Source organism: Bos indicus, chromosome 3, assembly GCF_029378745.1.
Source record: "Bos indicus isolate NIAB-ARS_2022 breed Sahiwal x Tharparkar chromosome 3, NIAB-ARS_B.indTharparkar_mat_pri_1.0, whole genome shotgun sequence".
NCBI classification, from domain to species: domain Eukaryota; kingdom Metazoa; phylum Chordata; class Mammalia; order Artiodactyla; family Bovidae; genus Bos; species Bos indicus.
Genome location: NC_091762.1, coordinates 20480464 through 20503912, shown reverse-complemented (window position 1 = coordinate 20503912; position 23449 = coordinate 20480464). Strand labels below are relative to the sequence as shown.

At 39.6% G+C, this 23449-nt stretch overlaps 1 protein-coding gene and 1 pseudogene across 11 annotated transcripts in view; both read left to right on the top strand.

The window, feature by feature from the left end:
• The window catches only part of RPRD2 (regulation of nuclear pre-mRNA domain containing 2), a 95471-nt gene that overhangs the window by 23913 nt on the left and 48109 nt on the right, over positions 1 to 23449 (top strand). The window lies entirely within an intron of this gene.
• LOC139182127 (protein-L-histidine N-pros-methyltransferase pseudogene) overlaps positions 1 to 23449 on the top strand; it is a 46126-nt pseudogene extending 22677 nt beyond the window's left edge.

Here is a 23449-nt window from a genome sequence, read left to right as displayed (position 1 = left end):
GACCTTGCTTTTATCACCAGTCCCATCCACAACTGGGTATTGTTTTTGCTTTGGCTCCATCCCTTCATTCTTTCTGGAGTTATTTCTCCACTGATCTCCAGTAGCATATTGGGCACCTACTGACCTGGAGAGTTCCTCTTTCAGTGTCCTGTCATTTTGCCTTTTCATACTGTTCATGGGGTTCTCAAGGCAAGAATACTGAAGTGGTTTGCCATTCCCTTCTCCAGTGGACCACATTCTGTCAGACCTCTCCACCATGACCGACCCATCTTGGGTGGCCCCACAGGGCATGGCTTAGTTTCATTGAGTTAGACAAGCTGTGGTCCGTGTGATGAGATTGGCCTGTGGTCTGTGATTGTGGTTTTGGTCTGTCTGCCCTCTGAGATGCCCTCTCTCAGTGTCTACTGTCTTACTTGGGTTTTCTCTTACCTGGGACGTGGGGTAGCTCCTCTCGGCTGCTGCCCCCGCCTCCCAAAAAAAAAGAAATGCAAAAAAGCAAAATGGCTGTCTGAGGAGGCCTTACAAATATCTGTGAAAAGAAGAGAAGCGAAAAGCAAAGGAGAAAAGGAAAGATATACCCATTTGAATGCAGACTTCCAAAGAATAGCAAGGAGAGATAAGAAAGCCTTCCTGAGCTATCAGTGCAAAGAAATAGAGGAAACCATTAAAATGGGAAAGACTAAAGATATCTTCAAGAAAATTAGAGATACCAAGGGAACATTTAATGCAAAGATGGACTCAGTAAAGAACAGAAATGGTAGGGACCTAACAGAAACAGAAGATATTAAGAAGAGATGGCAAGAATACACAGAAGAACTGTACAAAAAAGATCTTCATGACCCAGATAATCACGATGGTGTGATGACTCACCTAGAGCCAGACATCCTGGAATGTGAAGTCAAGTGAGCCTTAGGAAGCATCACTACAAACAAAACTAGTGGAGGTGATGGAATTCCAGTTGAGCTATTCCAAATGCTGAAAGATGATGCTGTGAAAGCGCTGCACTCAAGATGCCAGCAAATTGGAAAACTCAGCAGTGGCCACAGGACTGGAAAAGGTCAGTTTTCATTCCAATCCCAAAGAAAGGCAATGCCAAAGAATGCTCAAACTACCACACAATTGCACTCATCTCACATGCTAGTAAAATGATGCTTAAAATTCTCTAAGCCAGGCTTCAGCAATATGTGAACCGTGAACTTCCTGATGTTCAAGCTGGTTTTAGAAAAGGCAGAGGAACCAGAGATCAAATTGCCAACATCTGCTGGATCATGGAAAAAGCAAGAGAGTTCCAGAAAAACATCTGTTTCAGCTTTGACTATGCCAAAGCCTTTGACTGTGTGGATCACAATAAACTGTGGGAAATTCTTCAAGAAATGGAAATACCAGGCCACCAGACCTGCCTCTTGAGAAACCTGTATGCAGGTCATGAAGCAACAGTTAGAACTGGTTATGAAACAACAGAGTAGTTCCAAATAGGAAAAGGAGTACGTCAAGGCTGTATATTGTCACCCTGCTTATTTAACTTATATGCAGAGTACATCACGAGAAACGCTGGGCTGAATGAAGCACAAGCTGGAATCAAGATTGCCAGGAGAAATATCAGTAACCTCAGATATGCAGATGACACCAGCCTTATGGCAGAAAGTAAAGAGGACCTAAAGAGCCTCTTGATGAAAGTGAAAGTAGAGAGTGAAAAAGTTGGCTTAAAGCTCAACATTCAGAAAACTAAGATCATGGCATCTGTTCCCATCACTTCATGGTGAGTAGTTGGGAAAACAGTGGCTAACTTTATTTTTTGAGGCTCCAAAATCACTGCAGATGATGATTGCAGCCATGAAATTAAAAGACACTTACTCCTTGGAAGGAAAGTTATGACCAACCTAGATAGCATATTAAAAATTAGCGATATTGCTTTGTCAACAAAGGTCCGTTTAGTCAAGGCTGTGTTTTTTCCTGTGGTCATGTATGGATGTGAGAGTTGGACTATAAAGAAAGCTGAGCCCCAAAGAATTGATGCTTTTGAACTGTGGTGTTGGAGAAGACTCGAGAGTCCCTTGGACTGCAAGGAGATCCAACCAGTCCATACTAAACGAGATCCGTCCTGGGTGTTCATTGGAAGGACTGAAGTTGAAGCTGAAACTCCAGTACTTTGGCCACCTGATGCGAAGAGTTGACTCATTGGAAAAGACCCTGATGCTGGGAAAGATTGAGGGCAGGAGGAGAAGGGGACGACAGAGGATGAGATGGTTGGATGGCATCACCAACTCAATGGACATGGGTTTGGGTGGACTCTGGGAGTTGATGATGGACAGGGAGGCCTGGCGTGCTGCGGTTCATGGGGTTGCAAAGAGTCGGACATGACTGAGCAACTGAACTGAACTGATACATACACAAAGAGACGTGTAAAATGGAAAATTAAAGGTAAAATGTAATTATAAACAAAAGCATACCACTATGGTAGCTGACTGAATAACAAATAGATGAGACTTTAAGGCAAAAAAATTTATTAAAAACAGAGCCCCTAAAATGACAAAAAAAATTTAGTTTACCTGGAAGAGTCAACAATTTTAAATTTATATGCATCCAATAAAGGGATGTCAGTATATACAACAAACATTGATGTACAGGCATACCTTGTTTTATTGCAGTCTGCAGATAATAATGTGTTTTTTCTTACAAACTGAAGGTTTGTGGCAATCCTGCATCAACCAAGACTATTGATACCATTTTTTTCAACAGCTTTTTAAAATTATGGTGTGTACATTTTTTTTTTAGTCATAATGTTATTGCACACTTAATGGAGAAGGCAATGGCACCCCACTCCAGTACTCCTGCCTGGAAAATCCCATGGACGGAGGAGCCTGGTAGGGTGCAGTCCACGGGGTCGTGAAGAGTCGGAGCCGACTGGGCGACTTCACTTTCACTTTTCACTTTCATGCATTGGAGAGGAAATGGCAACCCACTCCAGTGTTCTTGCCTGGAGAATCCCAGGGACGGGGGAGCCTGGTGGGCTGCCATCTGTGGGGTCGCACAGAGTCAGACACGACTGAAGCGACTTAGCAGCAACAGCAGCACACTTAATAGACTACAGTATAGTGCAAACATGAGTTTTACATGTACTGGGAAACCAAAAAATTCATGTGACTCACTTTATTTCTATATTTGGAACTTGACTTACAATAAACTGGAACTGAACTCGCAGTATCTCCAAAATATGCCTGTATGGAAAGGGAAATTTACCAGCTTTGTTATCTGAGTGAGAGAGTTAAAATGTAGCTCTAAATTTTTGGTAGTTTAAACAGATACAAATTTGTAAAAATACAGAGAATTTAATACTATACCAAATCTGATTTAGTTGCCTCACATGTAGAGAACCCTGTGCTCTAAAATTACAAAGTATGCTTTTTTTTTTTTTAACAAATCAGGACTATTTTAGCCAATTAGTGATGCGTAGTGGCCCCTCAGAAAAGATTTATTTAATTTCAGATGCTCTATATCATATGGATTCATGTACTTTAGTCATGTAGTAGTATTAATTTAGATGTTATAACCAAAAGAAAAATTTTCCCTTTGCTTGGAAATTAAAATGTATATTTCTGAATAACTCATGAATCAAAATTCATGAAATTTAAAAATATACAGAGCTGAATAGTAATAAGAATACTGTGTATGTGCTCAGTCGCCTCGGTTGTGGCGCATCTTTGCAACCCCATGGACTGTAGCCTACCAAGCTCCTTTGTGCATGGGATTTTCCAGGCAAGAATATTGAAGTGGGTTGCCATTTCCTTCTCCAGGGGATCTTCCTTTCGCAGGGATCAAACCCACGACTCCTGTATCTCCTGCATTGCAGGCGGAGTCTTTATCCACTGAACCACTACATCAAAACCAATGACTCATTTTTTTGAGTGCTTACTATGTGTTTATTTGGGATCCATCAGTGACTGCATTACAATTTCTTGTGGAGCAATAAATATGAAAAAGTAAATTATCTAGTATGGTAGAAAATGATGAAGTCTTATGGGAAAAAAGTAGAGAGCAGGGTAAAGGGCATTGGAATGAATGGTTGAGATTGTGGGAAAGGTTGTGGTATTAAAGGAAGCACTTAAATTAGGCTTCATTGAGAGAGTGAGAGCTGAGCAGAGACCTGAAGACACTGAGTTAGCCCGGTGGATATCTGGAGGAAGAGGATTCTAGTTAAAGGGAATAGTTAGAATTAAGACCTGAAAGTTTGAGGGAATCTGGTGTGTTCAAGGAATAGTGTTCCAGAACACTGTGGCTGAATTGCATGAAAGTAGACAAGGTCAGAGAGATGAGGGAGATGGCAGATCACAGAGGGCAGTCTTTGGCTTTTACTCAGAGTGGAAGTAGAAATCATTGAAAGGTTTTGAGCAGAGAAACAATGTGCTCTGACTTTATCTTTTAAAAGAATTGTCCACTGCCATGGTAAGAATAGACTATAAGGAGGAATAGAAAAAAGCAGAGAGACCTATTTCAAGAGTAATGTAACAGTCCAGGTGAGAGATGATGGTGGCTTAGATTGCAGTGACAGAGATGAAAGTAGTAAGAAATAAATGATTTCTGGATGCATTTTGAAGATAGAACAAATTGTTGACAGTATGAGAAAAAGAGCAATTAAAGATAATTCCAGGGTTTGTGTCCTGAGTGATAGAAGGATGGAGTTGTTAATTAAGTGATGAAGGCTTTGAGTGAACAAGATTTGGTGGTAATCAAGAATTTAGTTTTTAATATGTTGAGTTTGAGGTATCTTTTAGATACATCATTGGAGATGTCATTTTAGGTGGGTATATGGATCTTGAGTTAAGGGAAGAGGTCTGGGCTGGGATGCAGTAAAAACTGTAATTAAGGGAAATATATAACCTAAAATGCAAGAGGCTGGAAATTAATAAGCTAAGCATCTTTTGTTTAAAAAAAAAACAGGCAAAGAACAACAGAGTAGGCCCAAGGAAAGTAGAAGAAAGGAAATTAAAAAGAAAAACAATAAATACAGAAGAAAGAAAAGATCAGCAAAGACAAAATTTGCTTCTTCAAAAAGCACAGTAAAAGATAAACCTTTGTCTGATTGACCAAGGAAGAAAAAAAGAGAAAGCTTAAATAAAAAATATTAGGATTGGAAAAGGGGGCATGACTACAAGTAAAGTAGAAGTTTAAAAATCATATTAGCAACATTAGCCAGTAAATGAAAACTCAGATGAAATGGACAAATTCCTTTAAAAATAAATAATGATCCAGAAGAGTTAGGAAATTTGAACAGTTCTGTAAGTACCAACCAGATTGAATCAGTAGTTTGTAAAATCTTCTTATGTAGAGGACATCAGGCTCATGGAATGAACATCTTTGGCCAGAGGGCAAGAATATCTCAAAAGACCTCAAAGATGAATGAGATCTTCATCAAAAGGATATAAGAGCTGGCTTGAAAAGGATTTTGCTGACTAACTGTGGGACAGTTTGCACATCAAAAACAATGACAGTAATGAAGTATGAAAAAGTCCCTGTGTCTGTAGTCATATTCATGAAAAGAGAAAGAGAACAAGGTGGGGCAAAAAAGAAAAACTTTATAGAAGAATGTCACCTAATAAATTGTGTATTTTTGTATGTTTAATATTAAATGACATACATATTTTTTTTAAGTAAATAGTCCTAGGTGAGGACATGGAGAGACATCTGGCCATTGTAGTAGATATATGAATGAGGAAGGCAAGTAAGAAGTGAGAAGGTAGCTATGATAGATTATGTAGTTAAGGGAGGATTATTTTCAAATGAGTCACTTCAGTATACATTGTTAGGGAGCTATTCACTAGTCTGATTTTTAAACTATATTATAAAAGTGCATGGTAAATAAAATTCAAACTCTGTATGTGTTAAAAAATGAAAAGCAAGTTACCCTTCACCTTCATCTGTATGCCCAGTTCCGTTATTAACAGTTTCTTATTTACTACTTATGTACATTAACATTGTTGAACAACCATCATCACTGTCACTCTTGAAATTTTTGTTTTTTTAAACTGAAACTCTGTACTCATTAAACAGTAACTCCCCATTCCTACTATCCCCCAGCCCCTGGTAACCAATTTCTGTTTCTGTGAATTTGATCCCTTCAGAAGAAATGGAGTAGCCATCATGGTCAACAAAAGAGTCCGAAATGCAGTACTTGGATGCAATCTCAAAAACGACAGAATGATCTCTGTTCGTTTCCAAGGCAAACCATTCAATATCACAATATCACATTCAATATCAAGTCTATGCCCCAAGCAGTAACACTGAAGAATCTGAAGTTGAACGGTTCTATGAAGACCCACAAGACCTTTAAGAACTAACACCCAAAAAAGATGTCCTTTTCATGATAGGGGACTGGAATGCAAAAGTAGGAAGTCAAGAAACATCTGGAGTAACAGGCAAATTTGGCCTTGGAATATGGAATGAAGCAGGGCAGAGACTAATACAGTTCTGCCAAGAGAATGCACTGGTCATAGCAAACACCCTCTTCCAACAACACAAGAGAAGACTCTATACATGGACATCACCAGATGGTCAACACCGAAATCAGATTGATTATATTCTTTGCAGCCAAAGATGGAGAAGCTCTATACATTCAGCAAAAACAAGACCGGGAGCTGACTGTGGCTCAGATTGTGAACTCCTTACTGCCAAATTCAGACTGAAATTGAAGAAAGTGGAGGAAATCAGTAGACCATTCAGGTATGACCTAAATCAAATCCCTTATGATTATACAGTGGAAGTGAGAAATAGATTTAAGGGCCTAGATCTGATAGATAGAGTGCCTGATGAACTATGGAATGAGGTTCGTGACATTGTACAGGAGACAGGGATCAAGACCATCCCCATGGAAAAGAAATGCAAAAAAGCAAAATGGCTGTCTGAGGAGGCCTGTGAAAAGAAGAGAAGCGAAAAGCAAAGGACAAAAGGAAAAATATAAGCCATTTGAATGCAGAGTTCCAAAGAATAGCAAAAAGAGATAAGAAAGCCTTCTTCAGCGATCAATGCAAAGAAATAGAGGAAAACAACAGAATGGGAAAGACTAGAGATCTCTTCAAGAAAATTAGAGATACCAAGGGAACATTTCATGCAAGGATGGGCTCAATAAAGGACAGAAATGATATGGACCTAACAGAAGCAGAAGATATCATATAGAAGAGATGGCAAGAATACACAGAACTGTACAAAAAAGATCTTCACGACCCAGATAATCATGATGGTGTGATCACTGACCTAGAGCCAGACATCCTGGAATGTGAAGTCAAGTGGGCCTTAGAAAGCATCACTACGAACAAAGCTAGTGGAGGTGATGGAATTCCAGTTGAGCTATTCCAAATTCTGAAAGATGATGCTGTGAAAGTGCTGCACTCAAGATGCCAGCAAATTTGGAAAACTCAGCAGTGGCCACAGCACTGGAAAAGGTCAGTTTTCATTCCAATCCCAAAGAAAGGCAATGCCAAAGAATGCTCAAACTACCACACAATTGCACTCATCTCACACGCTAGTAAAGTAATGCTCAAAATTCTCCAAGCCAGGCTTCAGCAATAACGTGAACCGTGAACTTCCTGATGTTCAAGCTGGTTTTAGAAAAGGCAGAGGAACCAGAGATCAAATTGCCAACATCCGCTGGATCATGGAAAAAGCAAGAGAGTTCCAGAAAAACATCTATTTCTGCTTTATTGACTATGCCAAAGCCTTTGACTGTGTGGATCACAATAAACTGTGGAAAATTCTGAAAGAGATGGAAATACCAGACCACCTGATCTGCCTCTTGAGAAATTTGTATGCAGGTCAGGAAGCAACAGTTAGAACTGGACATGGAACAACAGACTGGTTCCAAATAGGAAAAGGAGTACGTCAAGGCTGTATGTTGTCACCCTGCTTATTTAACTTATATGCAGAGTACATCATGAGAAACGCTGGGCTGGAAGAAGCACAAGCTGGAATCAAGATTGCCGGGAGAAATATCAATAACCTCAGATATGCAGATGACACCACCCTTATGGCAGAAAGTGAAGAGGAACTCAAAAGCCTCTTGATGAAAGTGAAAATGGAGAGTGAAAAAGTTGGCTTAAAGCTCAACATTTAGAAAATGAAGATCATGGCATCCGGTCCCATCACTTCATGGGAAATAGATGGGGAAACAGTGGAAACAGTGTCAGACTTTATTTTTGGGGGCTTGAAAATCACTGCAGATGGTGACTGCAGCCATGAAATTAAAAGACGCTTACTCCTTGGAAGGAAAGTTATGACCAACCTAGATAGCATATTCCAAAGCAGAGACATCACCTTGCCAGCAAAGGTTCGTCTAGTCAAGGCTATGGTTTTTCCTGTGGTCATGTATGGATGTGAGAGTTGGACTGTGAAGAAGTTTGAGCGCCAAAGAATTGATGTTTTTGAACTGTGGTGTTGGAGAAGACTCTTGAGAGTCCCTTGGACTGCAAGGAGATACAACCAGTCCGTTCTGAAGGAGATCAGCCCTGGAATTTCTTTGGAAGGAATGATGCTAAAGCTGAAACTCCAGTACTTTGGCCACCTCATGTGAAGAGTTGACTCACTGGAAAAGAGTCTGATGCTGGGAGGGATTGGGGGCAGGAGGAGAAGGGGACAACAGAGGATGAGATGGCTGGATGGCATCACTGACTCGATGGACGTGAGTCTGAGTGAACTCCGGGAGTTGGTGATGGACAGGGAGGCCTGGTGTGCTGCGATTCATGGGGTCGGAAAGAGTCGGACACGACTGAACGACTGAACTGAAGTGAGGTACCTCATTAAGTGAAATCAGACAGTATTTGTCCTTTTGTGACTCACTTATTTTACTTGGCATAACGTCTTGGCAATATTCCTCCATATTATGACGTGTTGAAGTTTCTGTCCTTTTAAAGGCTGAATAATATCCCATATATGTATGAGATTTATATATATATATATATATATATAATTTTATTTTTTACCCAGAGTGTTCTTAAAAGAGGACTCACGTAGATGCAGAGATTTTTTAAAAATTGTAAACAATACATGTTCAACTTTAATAAGTTTTAAGGCCTAAAGGAAATGGGAAAATGTCCATAAACATATTAACCCTTATTGGCTCAAGAAGTAGAAAACCTAAAAGAGGCCTCAGACTCAGCTGGTTTAGCCGCCACATATATGACCATATATGTGTGTTTAACATTGTTTTGTGGCTGAGTATTAGTTTGAAATAGTTTTTTATCTTCAAAATTTTAAATGAGATGGTTTTTCCTGTCCAAGTAGATGTCTTTGCCAGACTGCATCAGATCTCATCAAATTAAAAAAAATAATGTTAGTTACATTCAAAAAATCATAACTACTCAGGATTCAGTCTATATTATAGTTGCTTTTCTGTGGTAAGTAGTGCTGTTATGGATACTTTTGGTTCTATACCTGGGCACATGTGCAAGAGAATTGCCAGATTGAAGGGATTTGACTTTGCAAATGTATATTGTCAGTTTGTTTCCCATTTAAAATGCCATTAAAACTACTTTGAGATGATTGATGAAATTAATAAATATTTAGCCAGATTCAGGGAAAAAAGAAAAGATGCAAATTACTATGCCTGAAATGGAAAAGGAGCAACAGTACAGATCCTGCAGACGTTGAATTTACAGAAGTTTTATAGTTAGGTTTTACATTTCAGTCTGTAATACATTTTGAGTTAATTTTTGCAAATGGTATGAGGTCTTTTTTTTTTTTAATGGATGTCAAACTATGTCCTTTCTTCATTAAATTGCCTGTGTACCTTTGTCAAAAATCAATTAACCAGACAAGTCTATTTCTGAACTCTGTTTTTTGTCCCATTGATCTGTGTGTCTGTCCTTTTGCTAAAGTTTACTGCCTTGATTATTATATCTTATTTTGAAATCAGGTAATGTGAATCCTCCAGCAAAATTTTCAAAGTTATTTTAGCTATTCTAGGTCTTTTGTCTTTCCATTTAAATTTTAGAATCAGTTTGTTTTTTTCCAAAAATGATGCTGAGATTTTGATTATGATTATGTTGAATCTATACATTAAATGGGAGGAGAATTGACATCTTAACAATATTGAGTTTTCTGACCCATAAATACGATGTCTGTCTCAACTTATTTAGGTCTTATTTGATTTCTTTCATCCATGTATTGTATTTTTTTTTTTTTCTGCATAAAGATCTTATTTTGCTAGATTCTGTCTTTCATGTTCTTGTAAATGGTACTACTAAAAAAATTTTTTTCCCTACCTATTGCATATCCTACAACTCTACCAAAACTCACTCACTAGTTCTAGTACCTATTTCGTGAACAAATCTTGTTGTTTGCCACAAGAGACAGTTTAATTTCTTCTTTCCAGTTTCTATGCCTTTTATCCCTTTCTCTTGTCTTACTGGTCTGGCTGGACATCTAGCTGTAGAGGAAGGGTGAAAGTCAACACCCTGCAGTTTCCAGGCTTCTCACCTTCATGTCTGAGAAAGTCTTGGTGACCTTAAGGTAGGCGGAGACTTCTTAGATAGGACACAAACAACACAGGCCATTAAAAAAATTTTTGTAAGCTAGACTTCATGAAAATTATTAAATTTTGCTATTTTAAAGATATTATTAAGAGATATTTGTAGTGACTTTACTCATAATTACTGAAAGTGAAAAAGTTGGCTTAAAACTCAACATTCATAAAACTAAGATCATGGTATCTGGTCCCATCACTTCATGGCAGATAGATGGGGAAACAAGGGAAAACAGTGACAGACTTTATTTTTTGGGGCTCCAAAATCACTGCAGATGGTGACTGCAGCCGTGAAATTAAAAGACATTTGCTCCTGGGAAGAAAAGTTATGACCAACCTAGACAGCATATTAAAAAGCAGAGACATTACTTTGCCAACAAAAGTCCATCTACTCAAAGCTATGGTTTTTCCAGAAGTCATGTATGGATGTGAGAGTTGGACTATAAAGAAAGCTGAGCACTGAAGAATTGATGCTTTTGAACAGTGGTGTTGGAGAAGACTCTCTTGAGAGTCCCTTGGACAGCAAGGGGATCCAGCCAGTCCATCCTAAAGGAAATCAGTCCTGAATATTCATTGGAAGGACTGATGTTGAAGCTGAAACTCTAATACTTTGGCCACCTGATGCGAAGAACTGACTCATTGGAAAAGACCCTGATGCTGGGAAAGATTGAAGGCGGGAGGAGAAGGGAACAGTAGAGGAAGAGACGGTTGGATGACATCATCGCCTCAATGGACATGAGTTTGAGTAAACTCTGGGAGTTGCTGATGGGCAGGAAGGCCTAGTGTGCTGCAGTCCATGGGGTCTCAAAGAGTCAGACACGACTGAGTGACTGAACTGAAGCCCCTAATAATTTTAGAATATTTCTAGTCTTTTGTTGAAAATAGTGCTGTAAAGAATATCTTTGTACCTAGGGACAAGCATGCTGGTGGAATTAATTCCCAGGAGTTTGGAGAATGCACTGAAACTAGAGATACGGATGAGTAATAAAGAGGTTTGTTGTTGTAATGATGAGAAACTGAAGTAGGGTAGAGGCAAAAGAAATGGGTATTTTGCCAAAAGTTTTACTTTTTGTTTCAGGTTCTAAGAATTCGTTAACAAATAGGTTCAACTTTTAATAGAAGATTGCTGCTGCTGCTGCTAAGTTACTTCAGTCATGTCCGACTCTGTGACCCCATAGACGGCAGCCCACCAGGCTCCCCCGTCCCTGGGATTCTCCAGGCAAGAACACTGGAGTGGGTTACCATTTCCTTCTCCAATGCGTGAAAGTGAAGTCGCTCACTCGTGCCCAACCTTCAGTGACCCCATGGACTGCAGCCTTCCAGGCTCCTCTGTCCATGGGATTTTCCAGGCAAGAGTACTGGAGTTGGGTGTCATTGCCTTCTCCAATAGAAGATTATGTAATTTCAATAGTCATTAGAAAAAAAATAGAAGTAGCAGCATGTGTGTGTTACTTGCGCAGTTGTGTCTGACTCTTTGCAACCCTTTGGACAGTAGCCCACCAGGCTCCTCAGTCCACGGGGTTCTCCAGGGAAGAATACTGGAGTGGGTTGCCATGCATTCCTTCAGGTGATCTTCCCAATCCAGGGATTGAACCTGTGTCTCTTATGTCTCCTGCATTGGCAGGCAGGTTCTTTACCAGAAGTGCCACCTGGATAAACATCACCATATTGAGCTGACCTACATCCGGATTTGAACAGTCCTGAGAAGTCCCACATTAACAGTGCTGAGAAGACTCCAGCAGTTTGGAGTCTCCATTGGGAAAGGATTTGGGGGCTCCTGTTTATAATCCCAGGCCACAAACCGATATCATCATCAGGGCTGGCCAGGCCCTCAGGGGCTTAAGAGGTTCGCAGAGAAACTCCTTTTCTTTTCTTTTTTTTTTTGAGAAACTCCTTTTCTTACCTAAAATGCCACTTGACTAGCTGGTAACAGTTGGTGTGCCAGCAGGCAGGCTTGTAGTCCACGCAGGGTTCAGGCAAAGTCAGAAGTTGGTCAGAGGCCTGTTCCCCTACTTCTGAAGCCTGAACAAGATACCTCCATTTTAATTTCCCTCACAGTGAGGAGGGGAAAAATGAATTAGAAGTTATGTACTTCATCAGTTCTAAGATGTACATTGTCTTTTCACATTTTAACATGTTTGAAATCAGTGTTTATTTTACAGTTGATGGCTTCGTTCAGCTTAACTGGAAGTACTTTTCAAATTTCTTTAGTAGCAGTATGTAAAATGTGCATGTTATAAACAATCTTATCTTAAATTCAGGAATATGCAAGAAAGGATTAACAGGAAGGATTGAAATGTAGAAAATAAGGGGAAGCAGCAGGCAAGGTTGATATTCCTTTTTTGTTTACTTTCAGTATGTAAACCATTTTTCCATTTTCTGTATGGTTTTCATATTTGATTTAATGATTGTCAGCTCTACTATTAGTGGATATTTAGATTCTAATTTTCTTTTGCTCTTTACAGATCATTAATGACACTGAATGGTTTTCTGTTTAGAGTTAGGGAATGTTTGAAATTAGTCAGTTGTTGTATATAATGATATTTAACAAATGTTCTGAGTGGCAAATTATTCAAAGAATTTCTGAGTTGATACTTCACAACTGTTAAGAGACCAGTTTGAATTTTTTAGCTTAGATGTGGTTCTTTCAGTGTACATTGAAGTCATTTACTCGGGACTTGGGTTCTAAAATCAATACCTAAGAAAAAAGATTATTCTTAAAATTGTGCACTAATTACAATACCTAATGGTATCTAGTTCTTGTCTACCCTGTGTAGTTACTCAGAGGCAGCTACTTTATGGGGTTATTAACCAAACTGAAAAGACTATAGTACTCATTTTTTAATTCCTTTTCTTTGTATTTTCCTTTCTTTTTTTCTTATTTACTTTTCCAAGAAATAGTGATTGAAAACCTACTCTGTTAGGCATTGTCCTAGGGGCTGAGAATTCAACACTAAACAAAACCGACAAAAGCCCTTACCCTCGCAGTGCAAGACAGGCGAAAAATAAATTAAGTAAATTATATTGCTGGGGGGGAGGGTAACACAGAAGGACAATAGTATTGGTGGTTTGATGTTGCAGTTTTCCTGGTCAGGGAAGTACAGAAAGCCACTGAGAAAGTGACATTTGGGTGAAGATTTAAAAAACAGTGAGAGCATAAACTATGAGATTATCTGGGAAAAGAATGTTCCAAGCAGAGGGAGCAGGGAGCTCAAAGGACTCTGAAGTGGGTATATGCCAAGTAGGAGTATGCCAGGCGTGTTGTACATCTTGCAGCTGCAAGGTGGCCAGAATAGCTGGAAAGGAACGAATGGTTACCAGGACTAGGGATTGGAGAGATAATGCAAGGTCAGAATTTAAGGACTTTGATCTTTACCCTGAGTAAGGATGGGAGCCATTATGGGAGCAATTTAAAGCAGCAGAGTAACATGATCAGATTTATATTCTGAAAGGATCTAGACTGAAGTGAGGCAAAGGCAGAAGCAGGGAGACCAGTTAAGAGGCCCATATAGTAATTCATGCAAAAGACTATTATAACTTAGACCAGGAGGCAATGGTAAGTAGTAGTTGAAGTCTGTTTTTTTTTAATTGTTATTTTTGGTAAATAGTAGTTGAAGTCTATTTTTTTTTTAATTGTTATTTTTGGTAAGTAGTAGTTGAAGTCTATTTTTTTAATTGTTGTTTTTAAATAATTTCAAATTAAAGTTGCAGTATACTATGAAGATCTCTTGTGTGCCTCTCTCCAGATTCCCCAGTAATTAATGTTTTACCATATTTACTTTAATCTCTTAACTGCTCTTTTATACACATATGTACACTTACACACACTTCAGAACTATTTGGAAGTATGTTGCAGACATGATACCCTATTTAATACTTCAGTGTCCATGCTGCTGCTGCTGCTGCTAAGTTGCTTTAGTCGTGTCTGACTCTTTGCTACCCCATGGATTATAGCCCGCCAGGTTCCCTTGTCCATGGGATTCAAGTAAGAATACTGGAGTGGATTGCCTTTTCCTCCTCCAAGAGATCTTGCTGACCCAGGGATTGAACCCAAGTCTTAAGTCTCCTGCACTGGCAGGCAGGTTCTTTACCACTAGTGCCACTTGGGAAGCAATGTCCATAAAAGCAGCTATTCCCCATATATAGTTGTATTAATAAGCTTGGGATGTGATAACAAAATACCACAAACTGTGTGGCTTAAACAGCAGAAATTTTTCTCAGAGTTCTGGAGGATGGGAAGGCTAGATCAAGGACTGACAGGGTTCAGTTTCTGGGAAAAGTTCTCTTCCTGGCTTGTAGACAGGCTACCTTCTTACTGTGTCCTCATGTGGTGGAGGAAGGTTGGGAGGAAGGAGAGTTCTCTGATGTCTATTATAAGAACACTCATGTCTTTTTATCAAGGCCCCTTTTGTCCTCATTCAACCTTAGTTACCTCCGTATAGACCTTATCTCCAGACACAGTCACATTGGGGGTTCAGTTCAGTCATAGCTGACTCTTTGCAATGCCATGGACTGCAGCACACCAGGCCTCCCTGTCCATCACCAGCTCCCAGAGTTTACTCAAACTCATGTCCATTGAGTCAGTGATGCCATCCAACCATCTCATCCTCTGTCGTCCCCTTCTCCTCCCACCTTCGATCTTTCCCAGCACCAGGATCTTTTCAAATGAGTCAGTTCTTCGCATCAGGTAGCCAAAAGTACTGGAGTTTCACCTTCAACATCAGTCCTTCCAGTGAATATTCAGGACTGATTTCCTTTAGGATGGACTGGTTGGAGCTCCTTGCAGTCCAAGGGACTCTGAAGAGTCTTCTCCAACACTACAGTTCGAAAGCATCAATTCTTCAGCACTCAGCTTTCTTTATAGTCGAACTCTCATATCCATACATGACCACTGGAAAAACCATAGCCTTGACTAGATGGACCTTTGTTGACAGAGTAATGTCTCTGCTTTTTAATATGCTGTCTAGGTTGGTCATAACTTTTCTTCCAAGGAGTAAACATCTTTTAATTTCACAGCTGCAGTCACCATCTGCAGTGATTTTGGAGCCCCAAAAATTAAAGTCTGTCACTGTTTTCCACTGTTTCCCCATCTGTTTGCCATGAAGTGATGGGCCCAGATGCCGTGATCTTAGTTTTCTGAACGTTGAGCTTTAAGCCAACTTTTTCACTCTCTTCTTTCACTTTCATCAAGAGGCTCTTTAGTCCTTTTTTGCTTTCTGCCATAAGGGTGGTGTCATCTGCATATATGAGGTTATTGATATTTCTCCCAGCAATCTTGATTCCAGCTTGTGCTTCTTCCAGCCCAGCGTTTCTCATGATGTACTCTGCATAGAAGTTAAATAAGCAGGGTGACAATATACAGCCTTGACGTACTCCTTTCCCTGTTTGGAACCAGTCTGTTGTTCCATGTCCAGTTCTAACTGTTGCTTCCTGACCTGCGTACAGATTTCTCAAGAGATAGGTCAGGTGGTCTGGTATTCCCATCTCTTTCAGAATTTTCCACAGTTTGTTGTGATCCACATAGTCAAAGGCTTTGGCATAGTCAATAAAGCAGAAATAGATGATTTTCTGGAACCCTCTTGCTTTTTCGATAATCCGGCAGATGTTGGCAATTTGATCTCTGGTTCCTCTGCCTTTTCTAAATCCAGCTTCAACATCTGGAAGTTCATGGTTCACATACTCTTGAACATTGGGGGTTAGGGACTTCAACATGCGAATTTGGGAAGACACATGAATTTCGGGAAGACACAGTTCACTACATTGCAACAATTGTGTAACATCTGAACAGCCACCCAAATCAGGAAATGAACATTGACACAGTACTATCCTCGAATCCACAGACCCTAGCTGAATTTTGCTAGTTATCTCAGAAATAGTCTTTAAAGATCCAGGGCCATTTGTTAGAATTAATTGTCATGTCTCTGTAGTTCTTTTTAGTTTTCTTCAGTCTGAAACAGTTCTTTGATCTTATCTTTCATGTCCCTTTAATTTTTTAAGACTATAGATCAGTAACTTGTAAAATAACCACAAATTTGTATTTGTCTGATTATTTTAAAAATTAGATTCAGGTTATTCAGTTTTGGGTAGAAATACCACAGAAGTGATGCTGTGTTCTTAAAGCATTATGCCTGTTTGGAGGAACATAATGTTAATCTGTCAGTTTTGTGGGCAGGAAGTTTGAGACTTTACAAATAATACTATTCTGCATTAAACTGTCTCTCACCAGGTTTAGCATCCATTCATGATTGTTGCTTGAGTCAGTTTTTGGTGTGATGTTTGCCAGATGTTGGTTTTTAATTCCTTCATTCCTTACACATACATAGATTGGCATTTGATTATAAGGCAGGGCTTTCCCCCTTCCAGTGTATTTCTTTCATTACTTTCATCAGTATGTATTCATGGATTGCTACTTTATTCAGTTGGTTATAGTCTTTTCCTAGTATTTATTTTGACATGGTTTATCCATGCAATAGATTTGGCCAGTGGGAACCTCTTGAAGGTAGTGCCTGTATTCTTTGGACATCACTGTTTGTGCACTTGACTAGTATAAGATGTTCTGAGCTCTTGTATCGATACTTTCTTTCCTGGCCTGGAATCAGCCATTTCTCCTGGTTCCTCTAAGAAACAAAGATCTCGGTATTAGGTGCCTGGGATGTTATTACTTCTAGGCCTTTTCAATGGAGAGATTTAAGAAATAATTGTATGTAGACAAATACATTTATTCACTGTATGTTTTCTGTATATAACTATGAATTCATGCCAAGACTTCCAATTACAATCCAGCACCACAGGGTTTATTTCTAACCTTTTTCCTTCCCACATTTGTAACTTCCTAAATCTGTATATATTTCAAAAAGTAGCATTAATGAAATGTGTATTTTGAATTTGGATATGTAATGTGAAAGAGAGGAGTCAAAGATGACTTGATTTTTGGCTGAGAAAAGCCACCGCAGAAGAAATGCCATTTATAGAGATGGAGAAGACTGTAGGAGAGAAGAGAATTAAGAAGAAATCACAACATCACATGTTGAGTCTGAACTGTGTATTAAACATCCAAGAGAGACATTGGGTAGGCATTTGGGTATCTGAGTCTGAAGTTCAAAGAACAAGTCCAGGCTGAGATACAAATTAGTTCAAGACAATCAGTTAAACTTTTTGGACAGAAATTATTATATTTCCTTAATCAGTTATGAAAGGATCAAAAATGTATCATATTAATAGAAAATTAGAATACAAGCAGGGAAAAGGGAAAAAACTAGAGATCTGTACTCTTAAAACTTAATTCCATATTCTTTCTGATCTCTTTCATTGATTTTTTTTCTAACACGAGATCATTCTGTAATTACTGTTTTTTTCCCCCAGTTGATGATTTCTTTATTTCCATTTCTGTAAATTTTCATTTTCCCTAGTCCCAGACCACATTCAGATTTCTTCAGTTGATCCAGAAATGTGATTTACAGCTGATGTCCAAACCTGTATCCATTTCAGGAACACAGATTAGTTATATTAGATTACTCTATACCTTGAGTCTCTTAATCTCTCCAGTAATAGTTGAGGGTGGGAATTCCCTGGTTAGAACTTTGTATTTTCATTGCAAAGGTCCTCAGTTCAGTCCCTGGTCGGGTGAAACTTAAGCTCCCACAAGCCATGGGGCATGCTCAAAAAGAAAAAAAGAAAACAAAACTTTGGGATGATTTGTTCTGGGGAAAAGTAGAGATGAGGTGGAGAGGGGTCAGAATCTGACATGAATTAAATTTAAAATTTGGGGCTTTTTTCTATGGGTGAATAGAAATCACTGACGATTATGTAGGATAGGGTATCATAGAAAAGGAAAGTTCTTTGTGAGGTGTTTCTGGGGACTGTGAGTAATTCATTAAGGGTAGAACTTTGAAGGGGAAGAGATGAGACTGGAAGAGAAGGTAAAAATCCAGAAAATGAGTGAAAACTAAGGTGTTTGACCTAGAGAACATATTAAAAAGCAGAGACATTACTTTGCCAACAAAGGTTCGTCTAGTCAGAGCTATGGTTTTTCCAATAGTCATGTAATGATATGAGAGTTGGAATATAAAGAAAGCTGAGCACCAGAGGATTGATGCTTTTGAACTGTGGTGTTGGAGAAGACTCTTGAGAGTCCCTTGGACTGCAGGGAGATCCAACCTAAAGGTTCCGTTAGTCCATCCTAAAGGAAATCAGTCCTGAATATTCACTGGAAGGACTGATGCTGAAGCTGAAACCCCAATACTTTGGCCACCTGATGTGAAGAACTGACTCATTTGAAAAGACCCTGATACTGGGAAAGATTGAAGGCAGGAGGAGAAGGGGACAACAGAGGATGAGATGGTTGGATGGTATCACCGCCTTGATGGACATGAGTTTGAGTAAGCTCCAGGGTTGTTGATAGACAGGGAAGCCTGGCGTGCTGCAGTCCATGGGGTTGCAAAGAGTTGGACACAACTGAGCAACTGAACTGAACTGAAGGTGTTTGGACATTCTCTAATAAGCAGTTGGAAATCATTGACAGATTTCATATGAGAAATAATTGGATAATGTTTACATACTAGAAGATGAATTTGGCCAACAAGGTATAGAATAAATTTGAGAAGATCAGGTCCAAGGCAAGATAAACAGAAAAGAGGTTATTGCAGTAGTTGTCCAGGTCAAAAGTGATAACCCAGCAAAGAGCAGTGGTAGGAAGAAAAGGAAAAGAAAGAAATTTAGCATATATTGGAGATAAAATTGGTTGGACTTGCAGATTTATCAAAATGGAGTAAGGATTAGGTAGGGAGAAAGAAGAGCCAAAAAAGACTGCTGAAATTCTAGCTAAATATAAGAACAGTAACAGATGGACGAGGAGGAAGATTATTAATAAAATATTGAGAAATCAAGTTCAGGGTACCTCTGAGATGATTGAAGTAGATGTCTGCGTTGACTGGTAAGGGAAATCCAGACATGAAATCTATGGGTGTTGGAGTCATTGATACACAGATGGTAGTAGTTAAATGTGGATAGTTCTGCTGATAGCATTCCATTTTCTGTTGACTGAGTGCTATTCTAAATGGTTTACATACAATGTTTTATTATTTAATTCTTTTAACAACCCATGAAGTTGTCATTTCTCAAAGGAAAAAAGGTAGCATACAGAAGAGTTAGGTTATGTATAAGCCCCTAAAGCTAGTAAGTGACAAAGCCAGGAATGGAACAGACTGATTTCGAACCTGAAATCTTAAAACACTGCACCTTGGGAAGCACCAGCATTTAAAGGAGGAGGATCACAGGCAGAGCTGCCTGTAACTATACATGCCCCCTGTGTATATATATGGAGGAGCAGCTAGAGATGTCAGAGGAGAAGTAAGAGCGATTAAGACAGAGCCCAAAAGAGGGTTTATTAGATTATTCTGTGTACCAAAAGCCTGGTGGAAATGATACTTCTCTGTAGAAATAGCATTTAGAAAAAACTCGCCTTGACCCTCCGCCTCGGCCCTGAAGGGGCTGAATGGGCGAGTTGGGTGCGATGGCTTGAGCCTGGGTGGCTGCGGCATTAGCTGGAGGCAGTGGTGCGTCCTCCTCGCCCCAGCGGTGATTGGAGCGAGCGGCCCCGGCCCCGGCCCCGGCCCCGGGCGAAGCTGCTAGTGAGCTGACTGCCTAAGCCTGGCGTCCGTGTAGCTGGTGCGGAGGGTGTGGACCCTGTGGAACCCACTCACCCGCTCCCTGTAAATGAACATGATGAGTGGCCGGGGCGCCCGGCTGTGGCCACAGGCGGCAGGAAGGAGAACCACCGTGGTATGTGTGCAACAGAGAAATTAAGCTCCAGGCTGTGTCTGTTCAGAGTTACCTTGATCAGGGAACACAGATCTTCTTAAACAACAGCAGTGAGAAATTGGGCTAGCTGTTTATCCAATTATATCACTCATTCACTTGTTTTTAGCCTGTTTATGTCTAGAACATCTATCAGCTAGATCAGATCAGATCAGTCGCTCAGTCGTGTCCGACTCTTTGCGACCCCATGAATCGCAGCACACTAGGCCTCCCTGTCCATCCCCAACTCCCGGAGTTCACTCAGACTCAGGTCCATCGAGTCGGTGATGCCATCCAGCCATCTCATCCTCTGTCGTCCCCTTCTCCTCCTGCCCCCAATCCCTCCCAGCATCAGTCTTTTCCAATGAGTCAACTCTTCGCATGAGGTGGCCAAAGTACTGGAGTTTCAGCTTCAGCATCATTCCTTCCAAAGAAATCCCAGGACTGGTCTCCTTCAGAATGGACTGGTTGGATCTCCTTGCAGTCCAAGGAACTCTCAAGAGTCTTCTCCAACACCACCTAGAAAGAGGCTCAATGTTTGTGTTTTCACCAGATCAGTTTCAGAGACTGCTTAAAATTAACCCGGACTGGAAAACCCATAGACTTCTTGATTTAGGTGCTGGAGATGGAGAGGTCACAAAAATCATGAGCCCTCATTTTGAAGAAATTTATGCCACTGAGCTGTCTGAAACTATGACATGGCAGCTACAGAAGAAGAAATACAGAGTGCTTTGGTATATAAATGAATGGCAGAAGATAGGGTTTTAGTATGATGTCATCAGCTACTTGAATTTGCTGGACCATTGTAATCACTCTCTGACTTTGTTAAAAAGATATCAGAAGTGTCTTGGATCCAACCAAAGGCAGGGTCATCCTTTCTTTGGTCTTTATGTGGAGAACGTAGGTGGCAAATGGTATAAACCATTGGAAATTTTGGAAATCAAGGAACAGAATTGGGAAAAACAAGTAAATAGTCTGCCTGACGTTTCCAGAAAAGCTGGTTTTGTTATTGAAGCTTTCACCAGACTGCCATAGCTGTGTGAAGGCAACGTGTATAACGACTACTACGTTCTGGATGATGCTGTCTTTGTTCTCAAACCCATGTAAACATGTGAAGGTTGAGGTCTTCCGAGTCCATCCCAAGAATGTACACTCTGGAAGAGGGTCTGTGTGTTCAGTTATATGAAAGGAGGACCTTTGGGGACTGCCATTCTAAATATCATGTAGGATTTTTAAAAGCCAAAATACTAATTATTTCCTTGTAGTGTGTAAAAGGAATGTTTTTTAAAAAACAAAAAACCCAACTCTTTGAGGATTTTTAACTCTTACGCAATTATGTAGGTCACAGTCTGATTATGGAAGATATTTTTTATACTTAATTGCAGTAGGGACTCATTCCCAAAGCAATAGTCATGACTTCACAGGGAACTAGTAAATGTGGGTTGTTTGTAATAAAATGAAGACTGGGCAATAAATCTGTCTTTCCAGTTGAAAATACTGGTTATAAAGTATAGCCACTGATCCTCTTTCATTATTCAACAAAATTTTTTAATCATGCTAATCTTTTTTTGGAGGTGGGAAAAAAAAACTCGCCTTTGGGTTTAGTAAGTTGGAGTTTATTGGTAACCTTAGTAACTGCCGTGTGAGTAAGTACAAAAAAAAGGTAGCTCCTATAATTATGGAGTTACTAGAAATCAAAGTGGAGACAGTGACTATATAATACTCTTTCAGATCCCTAAATCTGAAAGATCTTAACCGTCTCAGCTAAGTTGATTTGGATTGGTTTAAATATGGGTACATTTTTTTTTGTCGGAGCCCTGTGGCATACGGACTTTTAGTTCCCCGACCAGGGATCAAACCTGTGCCCCCCTACATTGAAAATGTAGACTCCCAACCACTGGACCACCAGGAAAATCCCCATGGATACATTTTTGAGAGAACATAAGTTCCATCTAATGATTTCTGTTTCTCTGAAATAGCATATTAAGGTTATCTCCTAAGAGTGAGAAAGAATGTGGTATACGTAAGGGTGCATCATAAGAGTGGTAAAAGTTTGAAATAGGTCTAACAGCAAAGTAGAGAAGATGCTAATTAAAGACACGTGGAAGGAGGGCCCAGTGAGGAGGAGACTGAATTGTTTCAATACTCTTGGTGTGATTTTTCTTTGGCAGAACCCAGGGACAGAAATATAGGTGCAGTAAAGGCATTCAGTTGGATTGATCCAGATTTAGGATTTTGTTGAATACATGTGATAGGCTATAAACTGTAGGGAGAATGAAAAGTATATGAAGGTTTTAATATGAGTGATTTAGATAATCAAAAAGACTCTGGAATTGGTAGAGAAAGAATTGAGTACTAGAAGAGACTATACATGAGTTAGAGAAAATAAAGAGACCTTGATGAAATTGAAGGACAGATACAACAGAGTGGGTGGTTGTGGTCAGAAAGGGTGATTTGAAAGTGTAGAAAGAAGTGGTTCTTGGAGGTCACTGAATTTGAGGTTGAAACTAGAAAATGTGATGAATCATCCATATGGACATTAAGATTGTTCAGGATAATGATGAAACTTGGGTTTGCTTGGCTCAAGTTTCCAGATAGTAAATAGATTGGGCCTTGCCTTGGACCTTTAAAAAAGATTGACCGAGGTATGTTTGGGGGCTCAAATTACTTATTTCCCAGGACATTCACCTGGTGATGAAAGTGGCAGCAAGCCTCTCTTCAGTAGATGGGAAGGTGAAAAGAGTCTGTCTACAATAATAATGGAAAGGAGGTTAAGCAGTTTGTCTAAGGTCACATTCTGATTGGATCCTAAAGCCCACACTCCTTCCACTAACCCTGGTGTCTTTGCAACAAATTGAACTACTTCAGCTCAGTTTTTAATCTTCCCAGATGTTTGGGAGAACAGTTTTGTCTTATTTTAGCTTCTCCAAAGTTAATGTATTTTTTAGTGCCAAACATATACAAAGTAAAGTGGAAATCTGCTCAAAGGAACACTTTGAACAGAAACTTAACCTGAAACAGTCAAGGTTTTTAGGCATTAGGTTCAGTAAATTGATCCATTAGTTCGTTTGTCTGTCTGTATTTGGAGTAAGTTACACCAAGTATAACTTGACTAATTTGGTTTTCTTTATTGTCTTTTCTCAT